Source organism: Psammomys obesus, unplaced genomic scaffold (assembly GCF_907164565.1).
Source record: "Psammomys obesus unplaced genomic scaffold, mPsaObe1.curated_primary_1811, whole genome shotgun sequence".
Classification (NCBI taxonomy): domain Eukaryota; kingdom Metazoa; phylum Chordata; class Mammalia; order Rodentia; family Muridae; genus Psammomys; species Psammomys obesus.
The window spans coordinates 22170042-22182300 of NW_026596079.1; positions in this window are offsets into that span (position 1 = coordinate 22170042).

The following is a 12259-nucleotide window of genomic DNA, read 5'->3' on the forward strand; positions in this document are numbered from 1 at the left end:
CCCCCTCAGCGGGAGGTGATCAAAGAGCCAGCCATAGAGTTCATATCAGAGATAGTTCCTGTTCCTATTACTAGGAGACCTACTTGGAGACTGAGCTGCCATGGGTTACATCTGTGCAGGGGTTCTAGGGGTTCTAGGTTATCTCCATGCATGGCCCTTCATTGGAGTATCAGTCTCTGAAAAGACCCTTGGGCCCAGAATTTTTTGATCTGTTACTCTCCTTGTGGAGCTCCTGTCTTCTCCAGGTCTTTCTATCTCCACCTTCTTTCATAAGATTCCTGCACTCTGCCCAAAATTTGCTTATGAGTCTCAGCATCTCCTTTTATATGTTGCTGGGTAGAGTCTTTCAGAGGCTCTCTGTGGTAGGCTCCTGTCCTGTTTCCTGTTTTCTCTCTCTTCTAATGTCCATCCCCTTTGCTTTTCTGCTTGAGGATTGATCATCTTAACCAGGGTCCTCCTCATTGCTTGGCTTCTTTAGGTGTACAGATTTTAGTAAATGGAGAGAAACTTAAATCAAGCACACTGAACTCAGGGACAAGAAAAAGACTGCCCACTCTCTCCGTATCTCTTCAACATAGTACTTGAAGTCCTAGCTAGAGCAATAAGACAACTAAAGGATAGCAAGGAGATACAAATCAGAAAGGAAGAAGTCAAAGTATCACCATTTGCAGATGATATGATAGTATGTATGAGTGACCCCAAAAATTCAACCAGAGAATTACTTCAGCTGGTAAACACCTTCAGCAAAGTAGCTTGATACAAAATTAACTCAAAAAAATCAGTAGCCCTCTTGTGTATGAAAGACAAAAGGGCTGAGAAAGAAATTAGGGAAACAACAACCTTCACAATAGCCACAAAGGACATAAAATACCTTAGTGTGACCCTAACCAAGCATGTGAAAGATCTGTTTGAAAAAAAAAAAACAACTTCCAGTCTCTGAAGAAAGAAATTGAAGAAGATATCAGAAGACGGAAAGATCTTCAGTTCTCATGGATCACTTAGGATTAACATAGTGAAATTGGCCATCTTACCAAAAGCAATCTACAGATTCAATTCAATTCCCATCAAAATACCAACACAATTCTTTAAAGACAATGTTTTAAATTCATATTGTTTGTTCAACTTTCTGAGTCCATTTGTGCATGCTATTGTGTAGATTTGTAGAGATTGAATAGATTCTTTCCATTAACTTTTGTTGCATTCCATTAATAGACCTTTTTATTGATTTAATGATTTTGTGTTCTTGGAAAAGGCTAGCTTGGTTATAGTATGTAATGCTAAGTTGATTTATTAGCTTTAATTAGAAGTATTGTCTTCATATTAATAAGTGAAATGTATCATGCAAACAAATTAGAAAGTTCTTATTTTTACTTTTTGGAAATTTATTTTGTCTGAGGATCATTTTTTTTCCCCTGAAGTTGGGAAGAAGTCACTGTAATTTTTGCATATCTTCCAAAGAATTTGAAAAGTTTATTTTCTAAGGTTGAAATTGCTTATGTTATTAACCTTATTACTTATATTACTAAATTCTTTTATGTCAATAATTTATACCTACTAATGTTATTTGTGCCAACAGTGTTAATATTTTTTCATAAAATTTATTTTTATCCTTTGTATATTTATGATCACCTTCAACATATTAAATGTATAATACATATAACTAATTTCTTTATAGGAAATTACATTTTCCTTGTTAGTGTGTGTGTGTCTGGGTGTGTGTATATTTCAGGGTTTCTCCATAGCCTTGGCTGTCCTGGAACTTACTCTGTAGACAAGGCTGGCCTCACAGAGATTCACCTGCCTCTGCCTTCTGAGTGCTGGCATCAAAGGCTGGTGTCACTACTGCCTGCCTTCTCTCTCTCTCTCCACATATATATGTATATATATATACATATATGTGTGTGTGTGTGTGTGTGTGTGTGTGTGTGTGTACATATATTTTCCCCCCCAAGACAATAGGTCAAGCTGTTCTGGCACTTGCTCTGCAGACCAGGCTGGCCTTGAACCCACAGAGATCCTTTTGCCTCTGTCTCCTGAATGTTGGGATTAAAGATGTGTGCCATCACTGCCAGGCTCTTGTATTCTTTTGTGGGGGTGCATCTGGGAAAATATTTCAATTCCTATCTTCCCATTATTTTTCTGATATATTCTTGATGAGTTGATTTATTGATTTTCAATTTCCTGATTCATTTTTGTTTGTGTGTACATATTTTTTTATTTTAAATTCTACTTTTCTATTTCAAATGGTGCATAGAAACGCTACAGTCGTTGAATTATTTTTGTGGCAGCATTATTTCAATAGGTAATACTCATATGTATTTGTTTATTATTAAAATAATCAAAACTTTCTTTATCTATTATCTTGCTCTCTGTGCTCTAATATTTGTGATCTTTTATTGTACTTTTTTTTTTTTTGTTTCTAGATAACTTCATTGTTGTTACTTTTTAAAATCACACACTTCCGGGAGATTTAGTAAAAAATTTAGTTGTCCAGTTTATTTTACTAGTCTTTATTTTATGTAATGAAGCTAAAGAGTGACTACTTTGCCTTAAATTGAAGGCAAAGTTTCAAAGAGTCCTAGGTTTTATTTGTTAAATTGCTATATATAATTTCATATTATATTTAATGTATTATTACACATTATCCATAGTTTTATTTTTATTTATGTTAATTTTTTTCCTTGTGTAAAACTCAGAGCTTTTAATATTTAAGTTTATTTTTGTCACACACACACACACACACACACACACACACATCCATACACATATTGGTTTTACAAGACAGGGTATCTCTGCGTAGCAATGGCTGTCCTGGAACTTTCTCTGTAGATCAGGCTGGCCTCGAACTCACAGAGATTTGTATGTCTCTGCCTCTGCCTCCTGAGTGCTGGGATCAAAGTTGTGTACCACTGCCACCTGGCTCCTTTAATATTTTTTTAAAATTAACTTTTATTAGATATTATCACATGACATTTTCATATTTATCTATAATTTTAGGCTATATGTTTCTAAACAAAATTGAAAATTGTCATTAAGGTTTCTTTGTAATATTCAAAGTCTTATAATGATCTCTACTCCTACTTTGATTTTCTTTTTGTTGTAAAACTTGCTTTGATTAATTTTTTAGATCTCTGGAGTATAAAGTCAATAAACTTTCCAAGAGCACTAGATGAATTATGTATTTGCTGAGGAGTCTTTGCATATAGAGAAGTCTAGTCTATTGCAGTTGAAGGACAGTTTAGCTGGACACAGAATTCTTGGGTAAAATGTTCTCTTTAGGGACTGGGGAGATTACTCAGTGGATAAAGTGCTTACTGTGTAAGTATGAGGACCCAAGTGTGGATTCCTAGTACCCACATAAAAACCTATCTTGATAATGTCTGTCTATATCCTCAGGGATGGGAGTAGAGATGGATGGCTGCCAGGGGCTTTCTGGTCAACCATCCTTGCTGAAACAGATAGCTTCTGGTTCAGCTGTTAACATATCTGAAAGCCATAAAGTTGGAGAAGTTGTTAACAAGACATCCTGTGTCAACTTCTGGTCTCCATAAAGCCCTTATGGTATGTACATCTTCGTGTAGCACACACACACACACACACACACACACACACACACACACACACAGAGAGAGAGAGAGAGAGAGAGAGAGAGAGAGAGAGAGAGAGAGAGAGAGAAAGGGTGGATGGGGAAGGAAGAAGGAAGGGAAGAAGGGAAGAAAAGAGAGAGTCATTTTAGAAACTATTTATACAGAGTTGTCCTACCTAGTACACAAATATTTCGTGTATCAACTCATTTGGAACTTATGTGAAATCCTGCACATTGTATCCTGGTTTGATGATTCTTCGTTGGATATACAAGCTGTTTAGGAAACTTGCCAAAGGTGAGTGAATGGCAAATTGAGAATTTAAACCCAGGGATTTTCTTTCAAAATCTATGCTAATAATCACTAGGCATTTGGTATGTTAGGTAGACAGTATCAGTTATTGTCTCTACGTATGTACAGATGTTAAGTCATTGTCTTCATTTGTAATTTATAGAAGAGATCACTGAAGAAAATTATTCCCTTTCATGGAATGGAAAAGAATAGAATAATAATAATTTTATGACTGTTGTGAATTGTAATTATCTATGTATTCTGATGGTCTTAGGAGACCCCTGTGAAAAGGTCATTCAACCCACAAAGGATTCACAACCCACAGATTGAGAACCACTACTTCAGAGGAACCCTAAGAGAGGACTCAGCAGAGACCAGAGCAGAAAGATGCTTGGGTGGAATATTTTGAACTCCTTGATTAGACCTTTGTAAAGCGGACTGTATTCTAGATCTCCAATCATGTGAATTAGCACATTTAATTTACTGTTCAAAGTACTTAAATTAGGATATTGTTATGTGTACTGTGTATTCATAATTGATTTATAATTTTCATTACAAATGTGATTTCTTTACCTCATTTTTATATGGAACAAAAAAGATTTATTCTTTTAATAATCTCATGTAGAAATTCCATTTCTAGCATAATCAATAGATAATAGGTCATTAGTTACTACCTATATTTATTTCAAAATAAGTTAAACTTCTAGAGAAAAGTAATATTTTGAAACTCATTTTTTGAAAGAATTATGTTATGATTCTCATGGGACTAGGCCAATTATATTTCTACATACAAATTAGTTTTGATCAGTGTTTAATTTCAGTTTTAAATACAAATGTATCACACAAATCTATTTTATTATGCATTATAGAGCCAAGTTCAGCACTTTGTTATTTAGTATCCACTATTAAACTTCTGTGTTTCTTCAGCCTTTAGAATTTGAGAGACTATGGCTTTTATTATTCAGAGAAGAACCCTTGAAAAAGAAGAAAATCTGAAAGCAGATAGAACTGGGTTTTGAGCTCAGCCTTGCCGCTTACCTGCTCAGTGAACTTGAATGAGTTGTTTAACTCTGAGTCTCAAGTTTTTCTTCATAAATTGGGAATGACAGAACGACTTCCTGAAGAACATGAAATGAAGACTATGCAGTCACATGGAGCTCTTAGCTCTTTTAAAAACCCTTCAGACCTCAGAAGACCCAATTTCCCTCACTGTCCCCAATTAAAAGCCAAAATATTTATCATAAGGGCACACCAAACAGATGTATTTTTTTAATTAAAAGTATTAACTGTTTTCTTTACTAGATTGTGAACATACCATGAAAAAGGGCTAACAATAGAGTTTTGCTTTGTTTTGTTTTTTGTTTTTAGAGACAGGGTTTCTCTTTGTAGCCGTGACTGTCCTGGACTCACTTTGTAGATAAGGCTGGCCTCAAACTCAAGGATATTCACCCGCCTCTGCCTCCCAAGGATATTCACGCCTCTGGGCTTATAGGCGTGAGCCAGCACATCAGGCTTAATGATAAGTTTTTATTTTGTCTGTTGTTGTGTGCAATTTTATGTCACCTTTAAATTTACATTAAATCATGTATATGTATGGGTCATTGTAGGAATGCCCGTGGTCCTGGGAACACTATGCATATCAGAAGGCACACAGAGAGAATTTTCAATCAGGTTCTCTACCATGGTATCTATACACCAGTTTATTTGCAGATTGTTCTGTTTTGATTTTGTTGGAGGGCTTACGTTGCTTCATTTAGTTTTTGACCTCACATGATTTTGTGTTGCTGTGTAGCTCATAATAAGGATATTGGAAAAATATGTGTGCAGTCATGCTGAAAACTGCCCACTTAATATGAGCGCAGAGAGAAGCACCTCCTCCTTTGTTTTATCCTTATTTTTGAAGCAATTTCAACACTTGGATGTGAAGCGTAGAGGAAGGGCCTTTGTCTTTCGTAGCGCCTTTTTCTTTCTTTCTGTAAATACCTTGAATGATTTTCATGTGAAGGAAATTTTACTTTCCCCCTGGATCTCAGTTCTAGCTTAAACAACCAGAAACCATTTATATACCTTGCCCAGAGGCCTTCACGTGGTCATGCCAGTTGGATCCTTTCTCCATTCCTAGCTGGAGACTGAGCAGTAGTAGCTAAGGAACCTCATCAAACACAGGAATAAACATAGCCAAGTCTGAGTCTGTCTAAACATGGGTATAACCACCCCAGTGACTGAGCTTTCCTTTTTGCTGTGCAAGTTGAATTCAGGAGGGAGACGTCAGCCTTGGAAAGAAATAAAAGACACAAGTAGATAAACAAAGTGTTGCCTTCTGTGAGGCTTCTCTATGGTATGGTAGTTACACTTAGAAGCAAGAATCACAATGACTGCATGATTAAAATCCTGGACCTGGTGTCTTGGGTTCGATTCCCTAGCTGCCACTTACTCACCAAGCGACATTTGAAGGGCACTCTTTGTATGCCTCTATGCTGTAGAGGTAGTGAGCAGAAAGCAAAGATAAATAAAACAGAAGCATTTGTAACAGAGCCTGTCTTAGTTATTTTTCTGTTGCTGTGATAAAACATCACAACAACTTATGAGAGGAAGCATTGAATTGAAAAGAGTCCGTGATTGCAAAGGGTAATAGAATTCATGAACATCATGGTAGGGAGCCTGGCAGCGGGTGGGCATATTGTCAGAGCAGTAGCTGAGAGTTCACATCTTGAGAGAACAATCATGAGGTGGAGAGCGAGAGGCAGACAGAGATAGAGAGAGACAGAAAGTGGGAATAGCATGAGCTTTTGAAGAGAACTGGGAATAGCATGAGCTTTTGAATCCTCAGTGTCCACCCCTGGTGACATACCTCCTCCAAGGCCACACCACCTAAACCTTCTCAAATAGTTCTACTAATGACTGATCAAGAACTGAAACATATAAACCTGTAGGGGCCGTAGAGCCTTACATTGTAAATCCTAAACATATTAATTCTGCTTACTGTTATATTTCTGAATGAATGTTTGGAATTTAAGAATACTATAAATAGATATTTCATATGAATAAATTAAAATTATTTTGCATTGATACAAGATAGGGAGTTAAGATTATATAAACCTGATCATGAGGGAATCAGTGAGAATATTTTTTATTAACCTACACTATGGAAATGATAATTGTTTTCTTATGAATTTTACTGACATCTCTCATTCAGAAATTTCTTTATAAGCACAGAAAACATGCTTTATAAGCAAGACCTAAAGGGAAAAGAGACCGGCATGTTTTGGATTTTAAAGCAGTGCTTTTGTTATTTCTTTTTTTATTTAATTATTTTTATTTTTATTAATTACAGTTTATTCACTTTGTATCCTCCCTGTACCTCCCTCTCTCCTTCCCTCCCAAACCCACCTCCCCTCTTCTCCATCCATATCGCTCTCACAGTCCACTGAAAAGGGAGGTTCTCCATTGTTATTTCATAAGCACTGTGTAGAGCCCCTTCCCAGCGCACTCCAGGTCTCTGTTTTCATCCTGTTTCCACTGAGATTCTTGAAAGGATACTCTCCATTGGACATTACAGTTTATTACTTATTTTTTCTTGGATCTAACACAGTCATTTTCTTGCAGCTGTCTGCTGCTGAAACAAAACAAAGCAATATAACAACAAAATGAAACAACATCAACAGCAAACCCACAACATGCCTCATTGGTCCCGACTGATGGGCAGTTCATAGCATCACATACTGTCTGTTTTCTCCTCCTTTCTGAAGCTTCTTTTTCACTCTGGCTTTCCTTATTCCTAATCCTCCTGCATTCTTATTCCCTTCTTAATCTCTCTGGATACCATTTGTCATTGTTTCTTAAATTACAGTTTTGCAGGATTCTTCCCTCAGAGACACCGTTATTTCCCCCTTAGATTGTCTGAGCTGATAACACATGCTAATAATTTCATGTACCACCTCTAAACTGTTTCAATGTCTATTTTTTAGTTTATATGAATTTAGATGAGGTGATAAACTAACTGCCAGTGGAAAGAATTCTTTCAAGATTCTTGGTTAAAAAGGAAGCAAAGAGAGTGCTGGTCTACTTCAGTCAGGACATAGGGTGTGCCTCACAGAGTGTTTACTCATTTCCTTGCACATCACCTAAACTTCCCTTTGGTAAATCCATTTTACGAACAATGTGACCGCAGCCCTTTTTCATCCATAGTCTTACTGTTTAGTCTTAGCCTTTTTCATACTTTTTTCCCCTTACAACATGCATTGTAGGTAAAGGAAAGACTACAAAAAAAAAATAAATAAGACCATCAAATTCTCAGAAAAAGAGAAAGATAGATAAGTAGAGCCTCTGATTTAAAGTGTGGTTGTTTGGATTCTGGTTGTCTGAGAAATTTTGCAACAAGATGAAATCAGGAGCTATTGATCATCAAAATTTGACCAAATAATCCTAAAATCAATGACAATTTAGAGGAGACGTACGTGTTCGGCATTCTCAAGGGATTAACAGCACTACCACTCAAGGCTGTCTCAGTGCAATCTTAAAAGTGTTTCTCAACTGTGCACTAAAAATCCGTCAAGCACACATTTAGAGTTAATCCCACCACCTTACTGCCAAGCCATCCTTGGGAACTGGTAGATGACCCTCTAGCAATGTCAAGGTTCAGCAGTCTTTCATTCAGGGTGGAACTCTCACCCTGACTCTCCAGGACGGCCACTTGGTACAAGACTTAACATTTAGTTTCTTGAGAGAAGCCCAGTTACTTTTGTTAACATTGTAACTGTCTACTGGGCATCTGCCATACTTGAATAAATACTTGTTGGTTTGCATTTTTATTTGTTAATTTTGTTATAATTTTCACTATTATTTCATACACATAAATAATAAAATATGATCATATCCATCCCATTTTCTCCCTCCAAACTCCATTTCCTTTACCAACATGATCCCCTCCCATCTCCCAACTCTGACTCTCTAACTCTTTCGATGACCCACTAAATTTAGTTAGTGATGCCAATGTGTGTGTTTGGATTTGGGGCCATTTGCTGGAAAATGGGAAACGTACCTGTGACCACAAACAAACAAACAAACAGACAGACAAACAAACAACTCTCTCATTCCCCCAGCAGCTGTCAGACACCAGCAGTTCCTCATTAAAGAGTAGTGCCTGGAAAGCACTTCTCTCATCTATGCTAGAATTTTGGCTGGGTTATTCCTGCGCTGTGATTAGCCGCTTTGAGTTTATGAGTGCTGTAGCCATATCATCCAGAAGACATCCTTTCACAGCATTCCTCCCCATCCCATGGCCTTCTTTAGCAGGGTGATTTCACGACCTAGCTTCACCTATCCAAACTCTGCCCAGCACTTACAATGTCCATTTCCCTGTGAAACCTCCCCCATGACTGACAGTTCTCTTCCTGAACACTCTTCCCATCAGCTTCTGTTCTCATTACTCTACTTCGTGGCTCATGTTGTGATAACTTACACACTTGTCTTTTCTTACCCAGTAGGGTTCAAGCATTTTAAAGTCAAGAGCATTCTTTTGTGCTTATTCTTGTCTTCTCCAGCAGTGTTTGGACCTTCAGTTATTGTTTGCAGCATGAAATTGAAATAGCATATGAATCTGGGGGAACCTGAACTATTAGGAGCACACACATCTCCATATCAGTCTGTGCTAAGTTTTACAGAATGCCCTTGTCTTTTTTATACTAGAAATGTTTATTTTATAATCAAAATTACGTATATGTTGATGGATAGAAGGATCTTTAGAAGAGCAATCTGTGCACTTAGCCCTGAAACCCTTACAAAGTGTTGAGGCAATAGAGTGTTGTCAGAAGGCAGGCTCTGATTTTCTGTTGTTTGTTTTGAGACAGGATCTCATGTAGACCAAAGTAGCCTTGAACTCCTGATCCTCATGCCAACACCTCCCAAGTACTATAAGTATAATCTTGTGTAATTATGCCCTCTTGAGATCACAGACTCTAGATCTAGACTGAACCTTGTTTCTGCCACTGATAAGCTGTGACCCGAGAAAGCTACTTCTCCCAACAAGCCTCCTTTTTAGCCTCTGGGCTACAGGTAGAGAAGGCACTCCTCTCTCAGGAGGTTGATGAGAGAATGAAATAAACACATATGTGCAAAGTGCTTAGGACGGTACCAATACATGGTACTCAGTAGATTCTAGAAACGAATTCTTATTATTAGTTCACTGAGTCATGTGTGTCTGCCTCTCTTTTAGAAACATGAACTTCAGAGTGGTCAGTGCTGTCTTTTCTTAACTTTGTAGTTAAATGACCACCACAGCAGTACACACTAAACACTGGAAAAAAAAAAAAAAGAATCGGGAAGAAAATGTCTCCCTGCTCTAGAAGTCACTTGGATTTTCTTGTTTCCTGCAATGGGGCATCCAAACAACTTTCTTTGTTGCCCACATCAACTTCATATTTAACCCTGCTGTTTTTCATTTGCTTTATAATTCAATCATAATGAACTTTGAAACCCACTCCAACTTCCAAGACTCTCTAGGGACTTGCTTCATCAGTCTGACATCACATTCATTTACATTTCTGATTTTTTTTTTCATTTCCTTGTATGAGGTCTAAGTGTGGTTCCAGTAAAACACTTTTAAGATTGCATTACACATACTGTGTGCTATTTATTTCTGGCTACATGTTTAAATTAACAAGCAAGAAATTGCTTATGCTCCGGTTAGCTGTTGCAAACTGTAATGCTATATCTACTGCAATTGAAAAAACTGGATTCTGACTATTCTTCTGTTATATCTAAGCTAACAGTTTAAATGGAAAATATTTATATGGACACATAGCCAACTAGAGTTCAAGGAGAAGTTGATTATTTTCCAAAGCTGGTAAATTCTTCTGTGGTCCCCATGATAAATAATTATCTATCCTCTGGCAGGATTGTTCTGAAAGAGCTGATACATCACTTTCAAAAACATCTTCCTATGCTGGTTTATTTTGTTTAGTGGGAAATTACTTCTTATATCATCTTGAAGAACAATGTAGTGTTGAGTGAGTCACCATTTTCTAAAATAGCTGTTGAATATTTGAAAGTGGATATTTTAATTCTGACTTAAATCATATATTATATTGATGGTCTGGATCCTGAAACGCACACAATTTCATATTACTTTACCGGTGAAGAAATAAAAACAATCAGAGATTTTAGAAGTTTTCAATTGTCTCACATTTGCCCACTGAATTACTCTTTGCACTCAACAACCAGCTTAAGAAATTTGTATTAAAAAATTATTTATTTACTTATTTGTTTATTACAATTTATTCACTTTGTATCCCAGCTGTAGCCCCCCTCGTCTCCTCCCAGTCCCACCCTTCCTCTCTTTTCTCCCCTTCTGCCCCTTCCCTAGCCTACTGATAGGGGAGGACCTCCTCCCCTTCTCTCTGACCCTAGTCTATTAGGTCTCATCAGAGCTGGCTACATTGTTTTCCTCTGTGGCCTGGCAAGACTGAACCTCCCAGGGGTAGGTGATCAAATTGCTGACCATTGAGTTCATGTCAGAGACAGCCTCTACTCCCCTTGTTAGGGAACCTACTTGGAAACTGAGCTGCCTATGGCTTCCTCTGAGCAGGGGTTCTAGGTCCTTTCCACTCATGGTCCTTGGTTGGAGTATCGGAAGAGGCTGAAACCTCACTCAGAAGGGCAAACAGGCTAGACATCGGAAGTAGGAGAAAACAAGGAACAGGATAGAGCCTTCCACAGCATACCTCTAAAAGACTCTACCCACCAGGGTATTGAAGGAGATACTGAGACTCATAACCAAACTTTGGGCAGAGTACCAGAATCCTTATGGAAGAAGGAGAAAGAAAAACCTGAAGGGGACATAAAGTCTACAAGGAGAGCACCAGAGCCAAAAAACCTGGGCTCAGATGGTCCTGCAGAAATTTGTATTTTTGAGAGGCCATGAATTTGAAAAAGAGAAAGGAGGGGTTTTTGGAAATGCTTGGTGGGAGGATAGGGAAGAGGGAAATGACATTATATTATGCCTCAAAAATAAAAGAAATAAAAAAAATTGAAGAAAATTGAATTTTTGGGGACACGGAGAGGACTTAGTTGGTAAATCTTGCTGCCAAGTCTGGTGACCTACATTTGACCCTGGGAACATACATAGCAGGAGAGAACTGACCCCCACAACTTGTCCTCTAAAGTACACATGTGTAGCATGACACATCTGTCCCTGCCCTCTCTCAAAAGAAATAAATGTAAAAAATCTGCATTTTTACTGCATTATAAAATATAGATTTTTATAATGTATTATACAAATAAATCAGAAAAAACTCATACTTTATTATGTAATGACTGTTGAAGACCTTGGTGAACCCTGACCAATCCATTTTTTTCTCATTCTCCAGAAACTACCACTAACACAC